The 20,859-nt window shown below is 36.4% G+C and overlaps 1 protein-coding gene across 2 annotated transcripts in view; it reads right to left on the minus strand.

The window, feature by feature from the left end:
* Positions 1 to 14,710, minus strand: part of LOC126416705 (F-box only protein 22-like) — a 231,723-nt gene extending 217,013 nt beyond the window's left edge. Inside the window, exon 1 of one of the 2 annotated variants that reach the window (XM_050084518.1) lies at positions 14,568 to 14,710. The gene's annotated coding sequence lies outside the window, so the exon portion shown is untranslated. Of the gene's footprint in view, positions 1 to 1,528; positions 1,643 to 14,567 lie in introns of those variants that run through there. The other variant, XM_050084517.1, reaches the window with a different exon arrangement.
* Between the last annotated feature and the right edge of the window lie 6,149 nt (positions 14,711 to 20,859).

A 20,859-nucleotide genomic window follows, 5' to 3' on the forward strand; every position in this document is an offset into this window, starting at 1 on the left:
GGTCAGCGCAGCAGATTTCCATGCGAGGGGCCTGGGTTCAATTCCCGGCTGGAGATTTTCTCTGCTCAGGAACTTTGTTTTGTGCTGTCATTGTCATCATTTCATCCTCATCAACACGCAAGTCACCAAAGTGGCGTCAATAAAAAAAGAGTTGCACCAGGTGACAGGCCTACCCGACAGGAGGCCCTAGCCACAAGACATTTCATTTCAAATTTATTAAATGAAATAAGTCATCTTGCTGATAATGCTAGCTTCTTAATCAAATCCAGCAGATATCAGTCAAATGCATGATAAATTAAATTTTCACTACACACACTGGTTGGTTGGGTACTTCACTATTGCTTCAACTCATGTGGTGACAAAACTACAGCATACATAGATCTCTACAAGGCAGTACATAACAACAACAGTTAAGAATGGGGAGGAATGATGAACTAAAATAGAATGTTTGTTATCTTCATATACCTATAATTCATATAAAATTGGATTAGACAGTACCTAATTCGTTGCCCAAAGATACTCTTAAGGGCTCAATTTCACCAGTTTTAGCCCTGAATAGTATTGTTCTTTGGTAATAACATGGTATAAAAATGAATGATGGCATTATACTAGGTTGTTTGATAACCATTGGTTTGCTACACTTCACTCAAATTGCCCGTTTCATGTCTTTGCTTTGATAAGTAGATGGCTATTCTTATATTTACTGACAAGAACCTCACATAGCGATACATGAGGCATCAGGGCCAGTTAAATCAAAACTTGATGATAGGTTTAAATTAAATGTAGTAGCCTACATCAGTCACTAGAGACCTTCCAATTGTAGAGAGCTAAAGACAGATGCATGTCAAAGCAGTGATGATAGCTCTTGTATGTAGTGGCAGCTGTTCCACAAGTGAGGTATTCACTGTGCAGAGGACTGAGTTAGCACCATTCCAAGCGGCAATACTCTCTCTTTCATATACAAAACTCCCAGCTGCATCTTGATGGGGTGAACTGGCCAGTGTAATTTGAGGTGTTTCTGCTTGAGTAGATGATTTGGGGAGGAAAAAACAAAAGTGAATGCCTGCTCAACACATACACATTATGCACGTTTGGATAATGTAAACTCTAGAAAATACGTTCTCGGTTAGAGAAAATTCCATTTATGCCCATTAAAGTAAACAAGCACTACTACTACTACTACTACATTTATACTGATGAGTTTCTATAACGAGACTTTCTATGCGGGTGATAAGTTTATCAAGAGTCACATGCTCTATTTTGTGAATTTCGAATCAGTGCTACAACTTAGGTCCCAAAACTTGCAAAGCCGTATAGTAGACAAAGCCTTCAGCTAAAAAGGTGTGCTGCTCACGGCAACTGTCATAGTAATCAATATACGCTTTACAAAGCGATAAGGGTTATATATGTTCCTATTGAAAAGTTTCTTACACATTTTCTTCGACACTATAGCAGAAATCTCACTAGTTTTACTTTAGGTTTGCACGATTTTAGACTTTCCTAATGTTTAGAGCAGAAATAAACTAACCGATCCGTAACTGCTTGCAAACATCAACCACTCAATCTTTCGCAACAGTAACTTTCCGTCCGATCATAACAGCACAGTTTATACACAAGCGTCTGTAGTCGATAGACACAGTTGCGACTCTGACCATCGACATACAGACACCCTGTCGATATACAACAACAAAGCCATATATAATTATATAATTTTATATAGACGAGAAGAGTGTGCATGTCAGTTTATGTTGCGACTTGCGAGGATATTCTTTAAGTATGAGTGTTTAGCGAGTTACGATATAGTAATGCATAAGTGTGTGGAAATAAGTTATCGATCCATGGAGTTTGATATTTGCGCTCAGAGCGCTTTGTTTGTTTACCGTTACTCAATGTTTATTCTTGTCTTCTTGTGTTCCTGTTGATTTTCTAAATAAAACTTACTAAATTTTGTGGGTATTTATTTCGCCTGTATAATTTGTGACCTTGACGTAATGTACCGAAACAGCTGTGATTACACATTTTTAATTCTTGTTAACGCCATTCGGATCCAAAAATGTCGCTCAAATTTGCAACATTTCAGCTATTAATAAAGTGAAAAAAAATCCTTGTAGTATTGACAGAATTCCAGACAGGGTAATTATAGTTCGTTCCATCAGTATAGATTCTCAGCTAACCTGCAGTATCAGCCATTCTTTCAGGACAGGGGTATTTCCATAAAAACTGAAGCTATCCACAATAAAGCCTTTTTGGAAAAGAGTGGTACTGATACATCTGGCGTAATTAACTATGGACCAGTGCCACTACTGACAGGTCTTTTTTAAGTAATTAAACGAGTAAAAGTATGAAAAGCTAGCCGATTTCCAGAATAAAAGAAAGTTGACAAAACCGAAGTCACAAATTGCAGGCCAATTTCCCTTCTAACGGCCTTTTCTAAGATACTGGAAAAGCTTATGTATTTGAGAATTTTGGAGCATCCAAATAAATATAACATTCTCAGCAAAAGTCAATTTGGATTCCGGAAGGGACGGTCAACTGAACAAGCAATTATATGCTTTCACAAATAAAGTTCTGGAATCAATTAATGACAAAATGGTAACAATTGGATTATTTTGTGACTTGATACTGTGAATCACCAAATCCTTTTACAGAAAGCTGACCAATTAGGAATAAGTGGCTTAGCAAATAAGTAGTTAGAATCATACCTCAAAGATAGGAAGCAGAAAGTAGTAGTAGATGTTACCGATGAGATCCATAGTGGCGTGATTTCATCTGAATGGAGAACCATTAAATATGAAGTGCCCCAAGGATCCATTCTCGGTCCTCTACTATTCCTCATATTTATAAATGATCTACCACAATGTTACAGTGCTTTTTTACCATTTTTGCAGATGACACCAACATTGTGATTGATCTTCAAGGATCTGTTAAGAATGTTCTTGCTGATTTAGTGAAATGGTTTAGCTTGAATGGGCTCTCGTTGAACTTTAATAAGACTGATTATATTCAGTTCACTCCAACTGCTAAAATGGAGGAGAAATTAACTGTGAAATGTGGAACAGAGTCAATAGAAAGAGTTGAATCAACAAAGTTTTTAGGCGTTTTAATTGACTCCAAAGTAAACTGGGCTCATCATACAATAAATCTAAAGAAGATACTCCGCTCATCGATTTTTGTCCTATGCGTTCTCTCCGAGAGCGGAAACATACACACAATGAAAGTAGCATACTGTGGATATTTCCATTCTCTTATAACATATGGTATTATATTTTGGGGAAATCAAACACTAGCGAAGAAAATACTCTTGGACCAGAAACGTGTTATAAGAATAATGAGCGACGTAGACTCCAGATGTAGTTATAGAAACCTTTTCCGGAAACTAAAAATTCTTACTGTACATATTTTCTCTTACAGGGTTCATCAGCAAAAATACTGAGTTTCATAAAAGAAATAGTGAATACCAGGGTTATGATACCAGGAGAAAGCATGATTTCCTCAATGAATGTAAAAACCTGACCATGGTGCAAAAGGGTGTGCAGTTCTCTAGTGCAAAAGCAATTTGATAACCATTCTTCCTTTAGGAAGCATCTGAAGCAATTTCTACTGGAAAGGTCATTTTACAGTTTAGAAGAGTATTTTAGCTACAATGAAAAAACCACCTAGGTCTGTGGACCAGATATTTTGAGTGTGATACACCATAGTTTTAAGTTTGAGCAATGATGTAGGTACCATAGCCATGTAACATTCATAGTCATTTTCACTGGTTTTTAATTTGTTTTCGCTTTCTATGTGTAATGTTTGGTGTAATCTGCCACTCTTACCATATATGTGTATAGCAAACATGTAGTATTAATTTGTCTGATTGACTACTTTACTACTACCTTTGTATTGATTGTTTACTGACACACTCTATATCCTTGTGAGTTTATCACATTTGGATCAAAGGAGTAAGAAATAAATAAATAAAAAATAAAACAAATAAACCAATGTTCAAATGGGGTTAGGAGAACAGATCAACAGAACCAGCCATGTTTCAGCTCATGAAAATTATCCATGTCTTGGATATGAATGAATAGTCTTAGATTTATTAAAATCATTTCATCTAAATATTTGTGACCTACTGCTTATGAAGCTAGGTTGTTATGGGATCTGAGACTGGCCTTCAAATGGTTATAGTCGTATCTCTTTGACAGTTAACAGAGTATAAAATAATGTATCATGAAGGCAAGGAATATCTTTCAGTACAAAAGAATTAGCGGTGGTGCGCCTCACGATCTGTAATTCCTGCTATATAAAAATGATTTGGAAAACCATTGGATGGCCGCAGGTACCGTAATGTTTGCCAGTGACACAAGTATTTTTATAAAAGGATGCAGTGATGATACTCTACAGCAGAATGTCTCCAAAACAATAAATTAGGCACACAAATGGTTTAGGGATAACATATTGGTCATAAATAAGAAAAACAACAGTGTGGATGAATTTCAGTAATAATAGAAGTAAAGCTGGAATCAGCATAACAGCTGAGTCAGAGAACTACGCTATCACACAAGCTCCATACACAAAATTTCTAGGCATATGGATGGATGAGCACTTTAGGTGCAAGAACCAACTTGAAGTTTTGAATGAAAAAACTAAGTAAATGCTGTGTTGTGGTATGAATTCTCCACAACTGTTGCAGCATTGAATGATTGTTGTGCCTGTATGAACAGCTTGTGCAGATATCTTGTGATGGCCTGGGGAAATATAGAAATGGCAAAACAAACTTCAAAAAAGGGCTATCACGATAATGACAGGAAGTTGCTCATAGAGTGCCATGCAGGGAAATACTTAAAATAACGACACTCCCTATGAATGTGTGTGCTTTCTCGAAACTCACTGGGAGTTTTCAACATTGAACAATCAAGCACATAACTATAAAACAGGAACCAGAGATGGCTTTCACAGAGACATACACATAAAAGCCCTTTACCAAAAAGATGTACATTGTGAACCCTTTTTCAATTAAGAAAATTAAAGAATTCCATAAATTCAAATTAGAGCTAAAACAGTTTTTAATAACACATAGCTTTTATAACATTAAAGGATTTCAGAATACGAAAAAGTAAAATCATTTGTATACACTGATGTATGATAACTATATTTATATGTAAGTTTGTAAAAAACTTAATTATAAGACATTTTAGTGCAACTAGCCCTGCCTATGAATTGACTACATACCTACAGGGTATATTGCAAGGGAATGGATAAAGAGACTGAATTGAAATGACTGTATAGTCACAAAATTGTGCTAAATGAAGACAAATGCAGCAGTGTCAGAATTGAAGTACCCTTCCTCAGCCATAGGGTCTCGGCTGATGGCAGTGTTTGTAATCAGTAGATACAGTTGTGGTGCTGACAATGGATGTACAAGCAGCCTCGTACCAGAAGAAGTCTCCACTTTATGCGACATGTCAAAGCCAACTTTTCTTGGCATGGTGAATTATTATTGCTGTCACCTTGTGGCAATAGCTTCAACTCAAGCACAGCTAACGAATGCACCTGCCAGTCATAACACCAAGAGCAAATCAGCACTCATGTGGACCCAGGAAACGGATACAGCTTTCGGTAATCCGCAGTGAGCCTCGTGGAGGCAGTGCTCTTGCCCATGCTGTACCAGCTGCACCAAAGAGTCAGCAGTCATTGGCAGCCATCAAGGTTTTTTTTTTTTTAGCAAAAAAATTACAGCTGTGGATGAAGTGGAGTGCTCACAACGGAGAGCAATTCGCGGTATATGAGGAAGTGAGGCATTTGCGCCCTTAAATCAAAGCTCAGCCAGTGATGATCTACACAGACCACAAACCAATTATGTCACCCTTTCAAAATGCCAGTGATAGGTGTTCCCCTCGACAATTCTTAGACATCAAATTTATCAGTCAATCTGCCATGGACATATGGCATATTAAAAGCACATAGTTGCTGACTACTTATCTCCCATTTGCTGTTTAGTCATCGTTTTGAACTACAACCAGCTCACCATGGCTGTCCCAAGTGATTATCAACAATTTTACTAAACAAAATGAGCTGACCGGTAACAGTTCCAAAATATAGTCCGATGTCTCACAACATAAGCTACAACACTACTTTTCATTGCAGTTACGCACAGTGGCATTTGGCAGTGTCTGCAGCCCAGCACACACAGGGGCATAATGTCACAAATAAATTAACTGACCATTTCATGTGGCAATCAATACCAGATGTGAGCTCGCTTCGTTGCCAGTGCAGTAAGGTGGGAAGCTATATTGATTGAGGTATTTGACATTTCTGTGGATCTTCAGGGAGGTATGGTCGTAGACACATCAACCTCGCTGGTCCTCTGCCACATCAGAAGGTTACGTGGCACCTGTTGATGGCGATTGACATATGTACGATGTGGCCAGAGGCCGTAGCAGTTACAGAAATATCCACCAAAACAATTACAAACATTTTGATCACAAATTGGTTAGTGCGATTCAGCTGTCCTCTACACATTACAACAAACCAGGGTCAGAAATTTGTGTCCAATCTTTTCATCAAACTGTCTAAACTCTGCAGCTTCCAATGCCACCACAATACAAATTATCATCTTGCTAGCAACATAATGGTTGCCATCGAGGATTGTGGCAGACTACATCATTCCTGCACCACCGCCAGACCAGGCTGAACTATCACTGTGGGTAGAGGATCATTCCATGTCAAATTACCCAGCTCATGTCACCTGCTGGCTCAGATTTTCATGAAACTTCAAACATTTGCTTCTACCTATAACATAAGAACTTCTGCAATTTTCCTTAGTCTCAGACTAAAACTTGTTTCTATATTGGATTTTAAATGTAGTGATGTTCTGCTAATTTATCTCTGTGAGAATAGCCATTCAATGTGGTGCTTATTTACAGAAACACTCATAACTCAGACCTTTATAAAGCTTTTGATTTGGAATTTTTTTCAGAAGTTAAGCATGGCATATAGTTAACACAGAGACAATTTTATAGATACTAAAGCTATAAGGAAAATAACAAATATATTAATTTGTGTCACTTTTACTGTGAGGAAAAAAGGGCCATTGTAAGTAAGTTCATCTAGGACAGACATCCACAGCCTCAGATTTTCATGAAACTTTTTTTATGTATTTCTTTTCCCATGGTAATAACCAGTGTAATATTTCTTCCACATACTTCATATAGCTTTGATGTAAGAAATGGTAAAGTTTTCAAAAAGCACACATAAAAACCACATGGCTGGAACTGTCCATATCGATTGCATTACTTAGAGAAAAAATGGAACTTAGCTTATTCTGAACACATCACTGTCACCCTTTTCCAGAAACCTAAGTAGGGTGCATCTTTATGGAAAAAAAAATAACTCTGCACAACTTCTGGGAATATAAAAAAACAACTTAAATTGTTCTTGCCCTAACATAATTCCTTAAATATGCAAAATACTTTCAGAAAGAGCTGTTATCAGGCAATTTTTTAAATTAGCACTCAAATATGACATGATTGCAAACAAAAAATAAACAGCATGGGCTGTGATTGACACGGAATTTTCATATCATTGTTTAAAAAGTCATTTAAGCTGATAAGCTTTAGTACATGTATCTTGTGTTGTGTTAAAAAAAAATAAAAGCAAAGAACCATGTGTTATAATTTTAATTGAAATATTTTCATTACCAATATTAATATTAACTATATTTAAGGCTATCAAATGAGCACATTTAAATAACAATCATTTTGGGTAGACAAATGTTTAAAATGTAAATGTTCAGCAGTGAAGATCCTTGGAATACCCAAGTGAAAGTTTTAATATTGTGTCTGTTTCTAATCCATTATGAAGAATTGGATTTTGTTAACTTTGTATCATATTCATTAAAGTAATACATTATTTCTAATCTTCTTGATTCAGGTACACCAAATGTGCATAAAAGTGTTTTCAAAGCCACAAAACAAGATTTTTCTCAGACCAAACAAATGACACTGCTGGTCCATGTGAGTGGAGAAAAAGTACTCCAGCATCTCCTTCTCATCACATACATTCTTGACAAAGGCCAATTACCACCTGTCATTATACACAGCTGCAACAAAAATGTTTTATTGAGGATGGGTGTACCTCCATTGCAAAGCATTTTCATTGAATGAGAAAATCAAGGCAGGCATTTCAGAACAAGTTGCCCTCCTAATTTATAATGAATTATACGAAAGGGGTTTGTAACTGTGAAAATTCCTGGTGCTAGGTATTGTGCAGGTTGTCAGAAATTTCTTCTTGTGGTTCTAGTGTAGGAAATCTACAGTGATTTTCTCTGAGAAGTAGAAAAACATTTGTCAATATTAGCCTTGCAGAAATTGCAGACACCAGATGCTGTTGTTATTTGTACATCATCCTCTACTTGAAGACTAGCTTTTGTCAGTACATCTTTTACAGCTCCTCCCAATCCACTGCACACAGATTTATCACGTCTAGTACCATGAAAGAAATGTTCAGTGCCAATAGAAAAATCATTTTTGTGTGCACAAAAGTTTCTAAAGCTTTTTCTATTTTTACATTGAGTAGTGCATCCATCAGTGAAATAATGCAGTTTCTTGACATATGTATAGTGTTCAGCCAACCACTTAACCATTTCTTTCTGAGCAGAATTTACAAATCCTTCATCATGCTCCAAATCATCTCCTATAAAGCAGCAGTTTACTATTACCTGTCTATTTTCTTCATTTATCACATAAACAAAACCAGGATTGACTGTACAGCTGCTTCTTATCCACTGATAACTCTGGATTCCATTCTGAATTACAAAACTGCAGTTTTCATCCAATTAACTGGACTGCTTTTTCTGGGGTTAGGGTTTCTTTCAAATTTTCCAAAGATCTTGCCTAAGACCTAGATACAAATGAGTGCAGTTTAACTGCCTGTAATTCCATTACCAACAAGTCAGAGTATTCATCAACAATTGCAGACTGCTTTACCACTTCTATCTGATGGTCTGTGTTTATCCACAGGGTGTATTCAATTTCATCATCAGCATCTTTGTAAGCTAATTTTTCTTTCAAAAATTGTGACAGTTTGCCATCACTGAGATAATTATGACAGTGATTAAGCATGCAATCATAGTTTTCCAAGCTACAAAAAAGAAATTTAATCCATGTTTCTTCAATGTGTTCACCATCCAAATGCAGTTTTACATTTTGGTGGATGCCAAAGACACACACCAAATGATTGTCTGGAGTATCAGCTAAAACAAAACCACTCTGGTTTTGGAAAAAAGTCAGTGTTTGGGTTCTCCCATTTAAAACAAGAATATAATCCCCTTAGGTTGCAGATGATAAGTCTTTTTTCCATATACACATTCTTCTGAATGCTAACTTCGTCTTTTACTTGTGGTAACATTCGAGTATGTCCATCATTTTGGTAAAAGTCAGTGATAAATTTTACAAGTTCATCAGTGGTCATTTTATCTCCTTTTTGTATAGTAATTGATAAAAAAGCAATTCTGGTTTCAGTCTCCTCGTCTGTCAAAGTTGAAACTTGAATTCTTTCAGATCTCCTTACTCTAGCCATTTTTTCTTTCATTAACAATATCATGGCATCAAACCTTCAGCTTTATTAACAGTTTCGTCATCCATTTCATGCTTCCTGCTGTCACAAACTTCAACCATGTAAACTAGTGCCTGATACACTTTTCCTTCTAAAACATGCTTCACTTTTTATAGTTTTCGTTTGCCATATGAGGCCATGCTGTGATTTGGAATATAGTGAAGTTTTAAGGGCTAACACACCAAATCATCTAAAATTTTATTTACATTCTTGATACTTTGACTTTTTAGTACTGGACTCAAGAAATATCACCCCCAGGTTACCTGCAGCACTTTCATTTCCATCACTGATTTTAGTGTTTTCTTCACAAACCTTATTACATGATGTAAACAGCTTTTTTGTCTTTTTTTAAATAGATTATCTGAGCACTTAATGTTTTAGGCACAGCCAAGCTTTCTGACATCATGGATATTTTCAACTGTCTGTGTGTATATTTTGAAAGGATTACAACTTCTTTATGGATTTCAAAAACTTTTAAGTAATAATATCTGTAACATCCATGTACAGTATTTCTTCCTTGATCTTCTGGAAAGTTTATATTGTACCACAGCAATATTAAATTTTGTTGGTCTTCACTCAGCACTAAAAATTTTTGAAGAGCTTTACTGTGGTATAAATCTTGTGACATTTTAACATGTTTATTGCCATAGAAAAAAATGAGTAAATTGCTCCCAGAAGCCTTGTTAAGTGGTTCATGCAGTTTGATTCATCATATCACTTGTAATTCATCTGTATCATCAAAACAAAACAAAAATTTTCTTGGCCGAAAATGGAAGCTGCAAGTTACCTCGTAGTTGGTGTGCAGACTAGAAAGCTCAGTTCTGTCACTGACTATGAGCTTACTCATCAACAATCAGTCACCAGCTTGTATATTTTGATGCATGTTTGACAATATGATTCACACCTTTGTTGTAACTGTGCCAGTAGTTCAGTCATGGTTGTAGGTAGTTCACTGATGTTTATTGTGGCAAGTAATAAGAGGAAACTCAGTGACATAGAACTTGAATAGCTAGCTAACATGAACAAATTGCAATGGGATGAGTTCATGGATAACTTCTTGGATGGTGGAAGTATCTGTGAACCATCTTTATGTGAGCATTCAAATGAGGATTCAGATGCAGAAAGGTCCAACAGCAGGCATTATTAATTACAGTGACGAGTGGAGTGACATTGCTCAAGATCCACTAGTATTTGTGTTCAATGAAGATGTGGGTTTGAAATTAGACTTACAAAATTTTGGTGTCAGTGAGCTTGCTGACCTTTTTTTTTTTTTTTTTTAAAGTGTTCCTAATGTCATTATTTTTACTTATTTGCAACATGATCCATTATAATATGCATAATACTACATGTGTGTGTATGTGTGTGTGTGTGTGTGTGTGTGTGTGTGTGTGTGTGTGTGTGTGTGTGTAACATTTGTGTTTTATGATGATAATGATGATGATGATGATGATGAGAAAGGGGAGAGGGTGAAACCCACGGTGCTGGCACATTGCCTACTCCTCGTGAATAGCACTGAGGGGGCTGCCACGCCAATGTATGGATCACCATCAGCAGTGTTACATGCCCTCACTTCATGAGAAACTGTGCAAAGGTTTGGTTCTTAAACCAGGACATTGGCACAAAGTCTGGTAATCAGAAACTTAATGCTGCCACCTCTCCTCCCCTCCTCCTTTCCACCAGCAGGGTGTCAACCAGCTTATCACCAAGTTGAGCCTAATGTCATTATGTGAACAAACAAAATAGTATGCAAGCTAGGAAGCAGAAAAATGTGGGAGTACAGGAGTCCAAGTTCATTTTACAATATAACATTCTGGAAATCTGATATGAGTAGAAACAGATTTCAGCTGATACTGAGATATCTACACTTCTCAGACAGCTCATTGCAATCCAATGACTGACTTTACAAAATTAGACCTATCTTGGACTAGTTCAGCAGAATCTTGAGCAATAATTATATTCCAAACAAGAATCTCTGCATTGACAAATCAATGGTTTTGTGATGTGGCTGTCTGTTTTTCAGGCAGTGTGTCAAGAACAAGAAACACAAGTGTGGTGTAAAACTTTATGAACTCTGTGAACCTAATGATGTGGTTCTCAAAAATCTACTGTGGCAAGTCACAGGAGGAGGCTGAGATGGGTCATCAATCTGAAGTTCTTTCACACCTGATGGAAGCTTTTTTGATTTAAGGATATGTGCTTCATAAGCACATTTCTTACAGTTCTGTCTCACTTGCAAAACTGTTGTCAACTTACAAAACCTATGTGTGTGTAACATTATGTAATAATGAAAGGGAAAACCCAAAACTGTTAGTTACTATTAAACTGAATAAGGGTATCTCTACCTTCTAGAGAAAAATTTATTTAGGCATGGATTGGGGAAAGATGTCAGGCACCCAGAGAAAAATCAGTTCAGGTGACAGATTTCATTATTTAGAGGCAATCCCCACCACCGTGGAAAAATGCAGCCTACAAAGTTGTGCAGTGCTTGCACACAACAAAAGAAATGCCATGAATAACAGTACTTTTGTTTGGGAAGAAGAGCCAGCCTTTGAGTGGAAAACTGCTTCAGGACATATCACCAATGAAAAAAAAACCTTTATTTTCATTACCAATGTACATTTTACTTCAAAAGCTAAAATATATGTATGAACCTTTGTTTGTTCTTTTATGTCTGTTTGTTCCAAGTGTGAAAAAAAAATACTGTTCCATCACACCCAGATGATTTATTACATCTGTCCTGATGCCCAAGACCTGTAATTGACACGTATTTGCTATGAATGTTTTTGGCTCTGACTTTATGCAGACACTCATTTCCTATGAGTTAATCATAGAAATTTTTAGTCTGAGACCAAAAACAAATACTGTTCCATCACACCCAGATGAGTTACTACATCTGTCCTGATGCCCAAGACCTGTAAGTGACATGTATTTACTATGAATGTTTTTGGATCTGACTTTATGCAGAAACTCATTTCCTATGAGTTAATCATAGAAAGTTTTAGTCTGAGACCAAAAACAAATTGCACAAGTTCTTATGTTATAAGTCCAAGCAAATGTGCAACGTTTTGTGAAATTCTCAAATGGTGGGTCCTATAATTATTGGGTCACTTGACATGGAATGACTTACAACAGATTTGGGAGCCTTTTTGCAAATATCCAATGATCAATTGCTGCATGCCACAGCAACCACCTGTTTTTTGAACACAAGGCATTGGTGGACTCCTCCCATGCCATGCTATTTACCATGTAGTTTGAGCCCTTCTTCAGCTCCCATGCACAGATTTTGTCAAGTGTTGTGATGTGGGAATGGCACGTTAGACATCTTACAAAATGGCAAATGCAGAAAGGTATCTACTGGGAAAGTGAAACTAGTATGTGTCACATTGTTGCTGCCTTTGGACATCATGCTGACAGCCACAGTTACGCAATGCCCTGACACTTCCATGCAGACCTCCATTGTACGCAGGGTAACTGGTCCAGCTGCCAAACGCGGGCCATGCATTCTACTGCACTGATGCCACTACCAACCATCCACACAAGAGTTGGATGACAAGTTAGATTCAAGTACCCCTAATCCCAGGTGCTTGAAATTTCAGGGGCAGGGGAGTGGGAGGGGTGAGGTGAAGCTATGTGGTAATAAATTATAGATACATGGAGTTTGATATTTATTCTTTGAAAGTGTTGTTTGTTCACTGTATGATATGCTTATTCTTCTCTAGTGGCATTCCTGTTGATTTGCTAAATAAAGTTATCATCATTATAGGTGTGTTTTAATTTCACCTACAGGTAGAAGGCTGTTGATCAGTTTTGGAGTCTGTTTTCAAATACTGCCCTATAAATAAAATCCCAAATTTTATTTAATAAATTATGGGCTATGTGAGAAAAGCAACTGTATAGTGACTACAAGCCCATTATGAATCGTTTTAATAGGGCTTACAACAATAAAGTTGTCAGCATTTATTATACCTTTGAACAATTTATGCACACCAAATAGTCGGTTACAGACAGCTTGCTACATAACCACAGCTCATGTACTAATTATGTCTAATGTACATTTATAACTGTATTTATGTTAACCATAAGTGTTTCATTAGAAACTAGTTGATGACATGTAAACAATAATAGTATTTAAAGAAGAGAAGTGTTCTCAACAAACACCAGCTTGGTTTGTGAAAGAATGCTATATAAGTGAAATTTGTGAAATATCAGTACATCTCTCTGTATACTAGAATTAAGAATCATCATATTGAGTGTATTTGTGGCCATAGGTCAATGTTACAGTTAGTAAAATTTTATCAAGGATTAATTTCCAAAGAATAAATACATTAATTCTCGTAGTGAACAGTGAGAAAAAAGGAATATAATTTTCTAACTAATAATAATAATAATAATAATAATCTGTGCTAAGTTGCACATACATATCAATAGCAATTTTCCGTGTTTTTTTTAAAAACACAGCTTCATGCTTCACAGTGACTACCACTGTTAAAAAGATTTCCAACTTGGTATTCTCGCCACATATAGTTAAAAAAGAAAATATGTAAGTTACATTTGATACCTCAATGAATGTGGAAATTCAAGGTTGTCTTATCAAAACTTTTTTTTTCCACCCTCTTCTGATATAGCAGGTTAAAGGGCAAGTCACTGACCTCCACTAATGAGAAGCACTGTTGCTACATATAAAAGGTTCAGAAATCTACTGAGTTTCAAATCAATCAAACATAAATAAAACATCTAGATAAAAATGTTTAAGATGATAGATCATGCTCATTTGAACTGTATGGAATGTTTATTTATTAATTATGATGAAGCTTTTATGCATATGTGACAATCTATGAAATGCACTAATTCTCCATCTACGAAAGTACTTATTGCTGCAGTTTTGTTAACATTCCAATGTGTAATTACATTCAGTTTATATCCTACTAAATTACTTCTAAGCACTGTTCTGTTAACTTATCACTTACATGAGCATTTAAGTGTCAGTATGAAACACTGCAGTGTCTTTGGCCAGGATTATGAGATTCTCTTGCTAATTTCTTCTGCTCCCTGGGCGTTTGCCAGCAAAATATTGTCTGCTCACTGATATGTTGCAGTGTAAGCCGTTTCTACCATGTGAGTCATCTATTCTCTTGCTTCTTCGTCATGTTTAGCTTGCTTCTGATATCAGCCCATGCATTGCATCCTGCAGTGTTATGCCATTTAGACTTAGTGCAACATTTATTTATAATATTTACTGATTTCTGTTATATTTTAATTCATCTCGTGGTGAGAAATGCCTAATAACGTATTATATACTTGGACAGACACACATGTATTATATCGCTCTCAGACCCCCCCCCCCCCCCCTTTTCCCCTCCCCATCATACTTGGAAAGGAAATCTGAAAATCAGTGTTTTCATAACAAAAATATTCATAGTATAATATATTAATGGGTAACAAATTTTTATTTTTCTGTTTTCACAAAAATGCATTACCCATACAATTGTGTGCTTCAGGGCTATCTTACATATTTAAATCATTCTTATACGTATATTCATGAAAGCAGTTACAGTTTTTTGAAAAACAAGGTAAATATTAGACTTCTCACATCTTGTTCTTGTCCTCTTCTTGCAGTCATATTGCTTGCTGCAATGAATGGAGTGCAGAGCTGATACCCATGTAGCGTCCTGTCATCATATTGTCCATTTGCTGGGTGATGTATTTTGTTTGGTGGCTCTTTATCAGATTCGCTTAAGCGTTCTTCAGCAAAATGTGAAGAAATTAGTGCATCTCCATTCACCTGTTGGAAGCCCACTGAAGTCTTCCACTTTGGATTCACCCAATAACACTAGAATTATGTCATCAATAAGCCCCAAAAATAAAAAATATAAAAACTAATGCATTTGACAAAAATCTGTACTGCTATTGATAATGTGATGTGTTCATTTCATACTCTGATCCAAATCGTACCTTCCGACATTCATCATAGCTGTGAAACTATTTAAGATTTTTGGTAGACTAGTTTTTAATTGTTTTTTAGACCTTTCTGATTTGAAACACATGTTTTCAAATGTCAAGACACAATAAATAATGCACTATTAGGGCTTTCTTGATGTAGGTGCTCTTGATCAGCCATCTTGAAAATCGATAATGTTGAAAGCACACCACTTGCTTCTGTAACAATACATTGATATTCTTTGATTCTATGAAAATCAGTGATTCTTGCACAATTGTTTCATTCAGAACTCAGTAACTTAGTGCAATAATATGATGGTACAATGCAAATAAACGGCACCTACACAATTGTGCTTGTCGGGTCCAAAAGGGATCTTATAGTTCACTGGTGATAGAGGTAGCTTAAAGCATCCTCATTCAACCAATACTTGAATGTTATATTACTTGTCAGTCAGAGACTTGTACCAGATGGAACTGATAAAGGAAATAGGGAAGATTCAAAGAAGATCAGTGAATTTCATCATTTAGTGAGAGCGAGGGCATTATGGAGATGTCGATCCAACTTCAATGGTGAAGACTACAAAGCAGATCTGCATCACATTTTGGTGTACTGTTAAAATTATGTAATGATATTGGGGCTGCCAAGTTGCAGCAGAATATGGCAGAGTGGCAATGATCACTGACACCAGTACAAGCCACAACAGCCACTTCTGCTTGGAATGGCATGTGTGGGAGCTATGGGGTTGCAATGCAACACACAAGAGGTCAATGTCTGCATCCAAAAATAGCTGTGGTCCTGTGGTCACCTAGACAGTGGTGTGCTACTTTGCATAACATGCAGACAGAACATGCAGTCCCACAGTGGTATGTGTGTACACAGTGACAGTGGCGTGGTGCCACAGCAAAATAGGGGGGCCTTGCTGACTTGAGGGTGGTTTCAGAATGGCAGTCTGAAAGCTTAATGCTGGACTGCAGGCAACTCTGAACAGCCAGGCAGGCATGCAGACGACCTGTGCCAGAACACCAGGACCACTGGAGTTGTTCAGAGTGTCAGACAATGACACCCGGGAAGTGGCCTTCACTCAGCAGCACTGGCTCACAATTTGGAACTGTTGGCCTGTCTGGTGTCTTGTAGATGAGCAGCTTCACCTAGCTCATGGCTCTGCTTGGTGAGGATGAAGCTGCTTGGCCCCACACTGGATTATCAGCTGGTGTGGAGACAATTATGGATTGATTGATAGATTGATTTTTATTGCCCAAAAACAAAACATTTACAGGGATGTAAAGCTTGTATAAGCAACATCAATAAATGTACAAATAACAATGACAATAAATACACAAATAATTAATCTATGTTACAAATTATGCTCACAAAAATCTTCCATTGTATAAAAACAATTTCGAAATAATAAAGTTCTTACAAATATCTTAAAGTTTTTCAGCTCCAGACTCTTAACTGACTCTGGTAGTTTATTAAATAGCTTTACAGATGTGTGTTTGAAGCTGTTTAGAGTTTTGGTATATGAGCAGTAGTCTTTTCTTACATCATTACAGTGTCGTGTGTTATAACTATGTACATCAGAATTCAGATCAAAACTAGACAAGTTCTTTTTAATGTACAAAAGACAGTGAAATATGTATATACATGGCAAGGTCATAATACTAAGTTTAGTAAATAATTCTCTACAGTGAGTTCTAGGTGGTACTTTACATATCAGTCTGACAGCTTTTTTCTGGGCTGTAAATAAGCATTTTGAGTAGCAATTATTTCCCTAAAAGATTGTCCCATACGTCAAATGAGAATGAATATAACTATAGTAGACAGAAAGCAAAATTTTCTCATCTACTGTTGCTTGTAATTTTCTGAGCATAAATATTCCTTTAGAAATTTTTGGTGTTAAATAATTCACATGTTCTTGCCAGCCTAAATTATTTTGCAAAACAATGTCAAGAAACTTTACAGGAACTCTCTAAGGTGATTCTATTGTTATAAGAAATGTTTAATTCCTGTGTTTTATTTATGTTCATAGACAGGCTATTGGCATTGCACCAGTCAGAAAGTATATCTACCTTGAGTGAGGTAGAGTTACTTACGTTATTGTTCATAGGCACTGTAACACTTAAACTGATATCATCTGCATACAAATAACAGTTTGTAGTATCATCTATTACATTGCTAGGTAGGCCATTCATATATAATCTGAAGAAGAGAGGGCCCAAGATTGACCCTTGAGGCACACCATGGTTAACGGGTAAGAAACTAGAGTATTGGTTATTGAAGTAAACATTTTGAGATCTATTAGATAAGTATGACTGAATAATTTTAACAGCAGAGACTGAGAAACCTACACTTTTTAATTTCAGCAGCAGAGTGTTATGGCACACAGTGTCAAACGCTTTTGATAAATCAAAAAACTTTGTACTTACAATAAATTTTTCTTCTTTTGCTTCAAGACAGTTACATATGTAACTCATAACAGCATCACATGTTGATAGATTTTTCTTAAACCCAAACTGGCTATTTGAAAGTAATTGATGAGAATCTAGAAAATTGATTAGTTTCTCAATGACCTTGGATAAAAGTGGTACAAGACAAACTGGCTTATAATTGCTAGGCAAATTATTGTCACCTTTTTTGTGGACTGGGATTGCTTTAGCTACTTTTAATTTTTCAGGGAAACAACTTTCATCAAAGCAGTAGTTTATGATGTGATAGAGAACCTCTGCTATATTATGAGTACTAAGTTTCAATATTTTAGAGCTGATATTGTAAATATCCAGTGAATCACTTTTACTAAGAGAAAGAATGACAGAGTGTACATCTTCTACACAAATGTGTTCAAAATAAAACACATTTTCCATAGCATTTTGGTTTTTATAGGCAAAATTCAAATACTAGCTAGGTTTATGTTTAGTATCAGGTATCTTAGTAACTACACTATCTACACTGTTTAAAAAATAATTATTAAAACTATCAGCACTAATTTTGGATCTAGATACAAATTCTTTGCTACCCGATGCTAGATTCTCATTAATGATTTTCCACATTTCTTTTGGTTTATTAATAGCTTGTGCAACCAATTTGCAATTATATTCTAATTTAGCTTTCTTAATACCCATTCTGTACTGATATTTGCATTCTTTAAATCTTACTTTGGCATACAGACAAGATGAATTCTTTGCTAGGTAGTAGAAATTTTTGCATTGATCTTTAAGTTTTCGTAGTTCCTGTGTGTACCACTTATTTTTATTGATAGTCGATACCCTGCTCATTTTAACACATTTGTTCTTTAGTGGCAAGCCAATGTTAACTGCCCACATGAATAATTCAAGAAAGTTGTTGAATTGGTTTTCTGCTCCAGTGTTACCATACACACACAACGAATTAATTTCTCTGAGACGTTTTATGAAAACGGATATATTACAGTCACTAATTGTATGTTGTGTCTTATAAATCACAGAAGGCTTGGTGACATTAAAAATCATTGCATCCATGTTTACATGAATAATAATTCCATGATGATCAGAAAGAAGAGTGTCAATCACATTTGTATCATATTTTGAAGAATGAAAAGTTATAATAATATTGTCTATACAAGTGCCCATGTTTACACTACCAGGTCTGGCGATTACATTCTTCAGCATGATATTCATCCTGTAGCTTTTAACTAAGCTATTTATTTCCAAGTTGTGAGAAGTACTGGAGTTGAAATTAATATTAAAATCAGCCATTAGAATTATATTAACTTTCATTGAAAACAATGTCTTTAATAAGATGTCCAACCTTTCAAAAAATTCTCTCTTATTTTCCAATACTGTGTTTCTGTAAATACAGATAAAGGCTGTTCCATAAGTCACAATGTAACAGGCAGATATTTCAAAAGTTCCCTCCACAGATAAATTTGTTACACTAGGTAGTGGCTCAAAAACAAGGTGGTTCTTAATTAAAATGCAGAGCCACCTTGTTTCTTATATTTACAGCGAAAGAAAGAGGCTACTTTAAAATCTGGACTGCCTGTCAAGTTGGTGCCATCAGGGTTGATCCAATGTTCAGCTAAACCAAGGACTTCTATTTGCTTTTCCTTGATCAGAACATGCAATGCATCTGTTTTATCTAATAAGCCCTGTATGTTAAGAAACATAATCTTAGCAGTATAGTTAGGTATAATGTTATTAGACTTGGAAATACTGCCTGCTGAACTATTTACTTGCTGTTTTTTAGTATGGGTTAGGCCCTGGTCGACAGGAAGTGACCAAGCCTGGTCTGGACTAGGCTTGGTCAGTGACTCACGTTTCCCTGGTTCTTTAAACCTGCTTTCGCTTTACTATATTGGATTGATGTAGAACTACTCTCACTTAATTTAGTGCCAAAGTCTAATACTACTTTTTTGGAAAATTCGAGAATTCTTTCACTTACATATTTTTTACCAAGACTGTTCAGGTGAAGTCCATGTAATGTATGAACTCTACTTCCTAATCTACTGATGTCCACAAATAATACATTTGTATATTTCTTACAAATATTAAACATAATTTCATTTACTTTTCTTACTTCTAAATTGATGCAGGACCACATGGGTAGATCATGGCGGTGAGGCACTGAGAAAACTAGGACATTAGTGTTTCTTAAACGATGTAATGTTTCGTTAAGGGAAAGCTGAAGTCTTCTCATTTCATTCCTAGCCACATCGTTTATGCCTGCCAGGAAAACTGCAACACATTCAGAATCCAGATCATCCATTTCAGCGTTTCTTGCTGCCACATTCTGGAAACAAGCATTTGGCTTAATTGTACTAGTGATGTCTTGTAGATACTTTTCTCTCATCACTCGAGCAATATTTCTTCCATGGCTGTCTGCATACACACATATACGTACTTTCTTGTTATTGCTTTGGTGAGAGTCGAAAGTGTGGGAAGAAGTGCTGCTAATGGCTAAGTAGGGAGCATTTGTTGTGACAGAAGCTTCCTTCCCCCCCCCCCCCCCCCCCCACCCCCTCCACCCACCCCTCCCCCTCCAGTCACATACGACATAGCTGTGGAAGTGCAGCATTGCGTCATGTCATTGGGAATCTCAACCCACCACAATGGCAGACTGCTGTGTTGCAGAGTGCTGCACCAGCAATATTTTAGCACACAGTGGCAAGAATTTGTAGGTGGCTTTCCTGCATGATCCTCAGCTGGTTGCGATGTTTGGTCTGTGGCTGATTCTGCAGCAATTCCGGAAGTGTGTGCTCCGAAGCTGTGCTTCAAAAATTAAGCTCAACACTGTTAAGGAAAAACTAAAAGTTAAGATTAACCGACATTTATGAGACAACCAATTTC

The sequence above is a fragment of the Schistocerca serialis genome, chromosome 8 (genome assembly GCF_023864345.2).
Source record: "Schistocerca serialis cubense isolate TAMUIC-IGC-003099 chromosome 8, iqSchSeri2.2, whole genome shotgun sequence".
In the NCBI taxonomy this organism is placed as follows: domain Eukaryota; kingdom Metazoa; phylum Arthropoda; class Insecta; order Orthoptera; family Acrididae; genus Schistocerca; species Schistocerca serialis.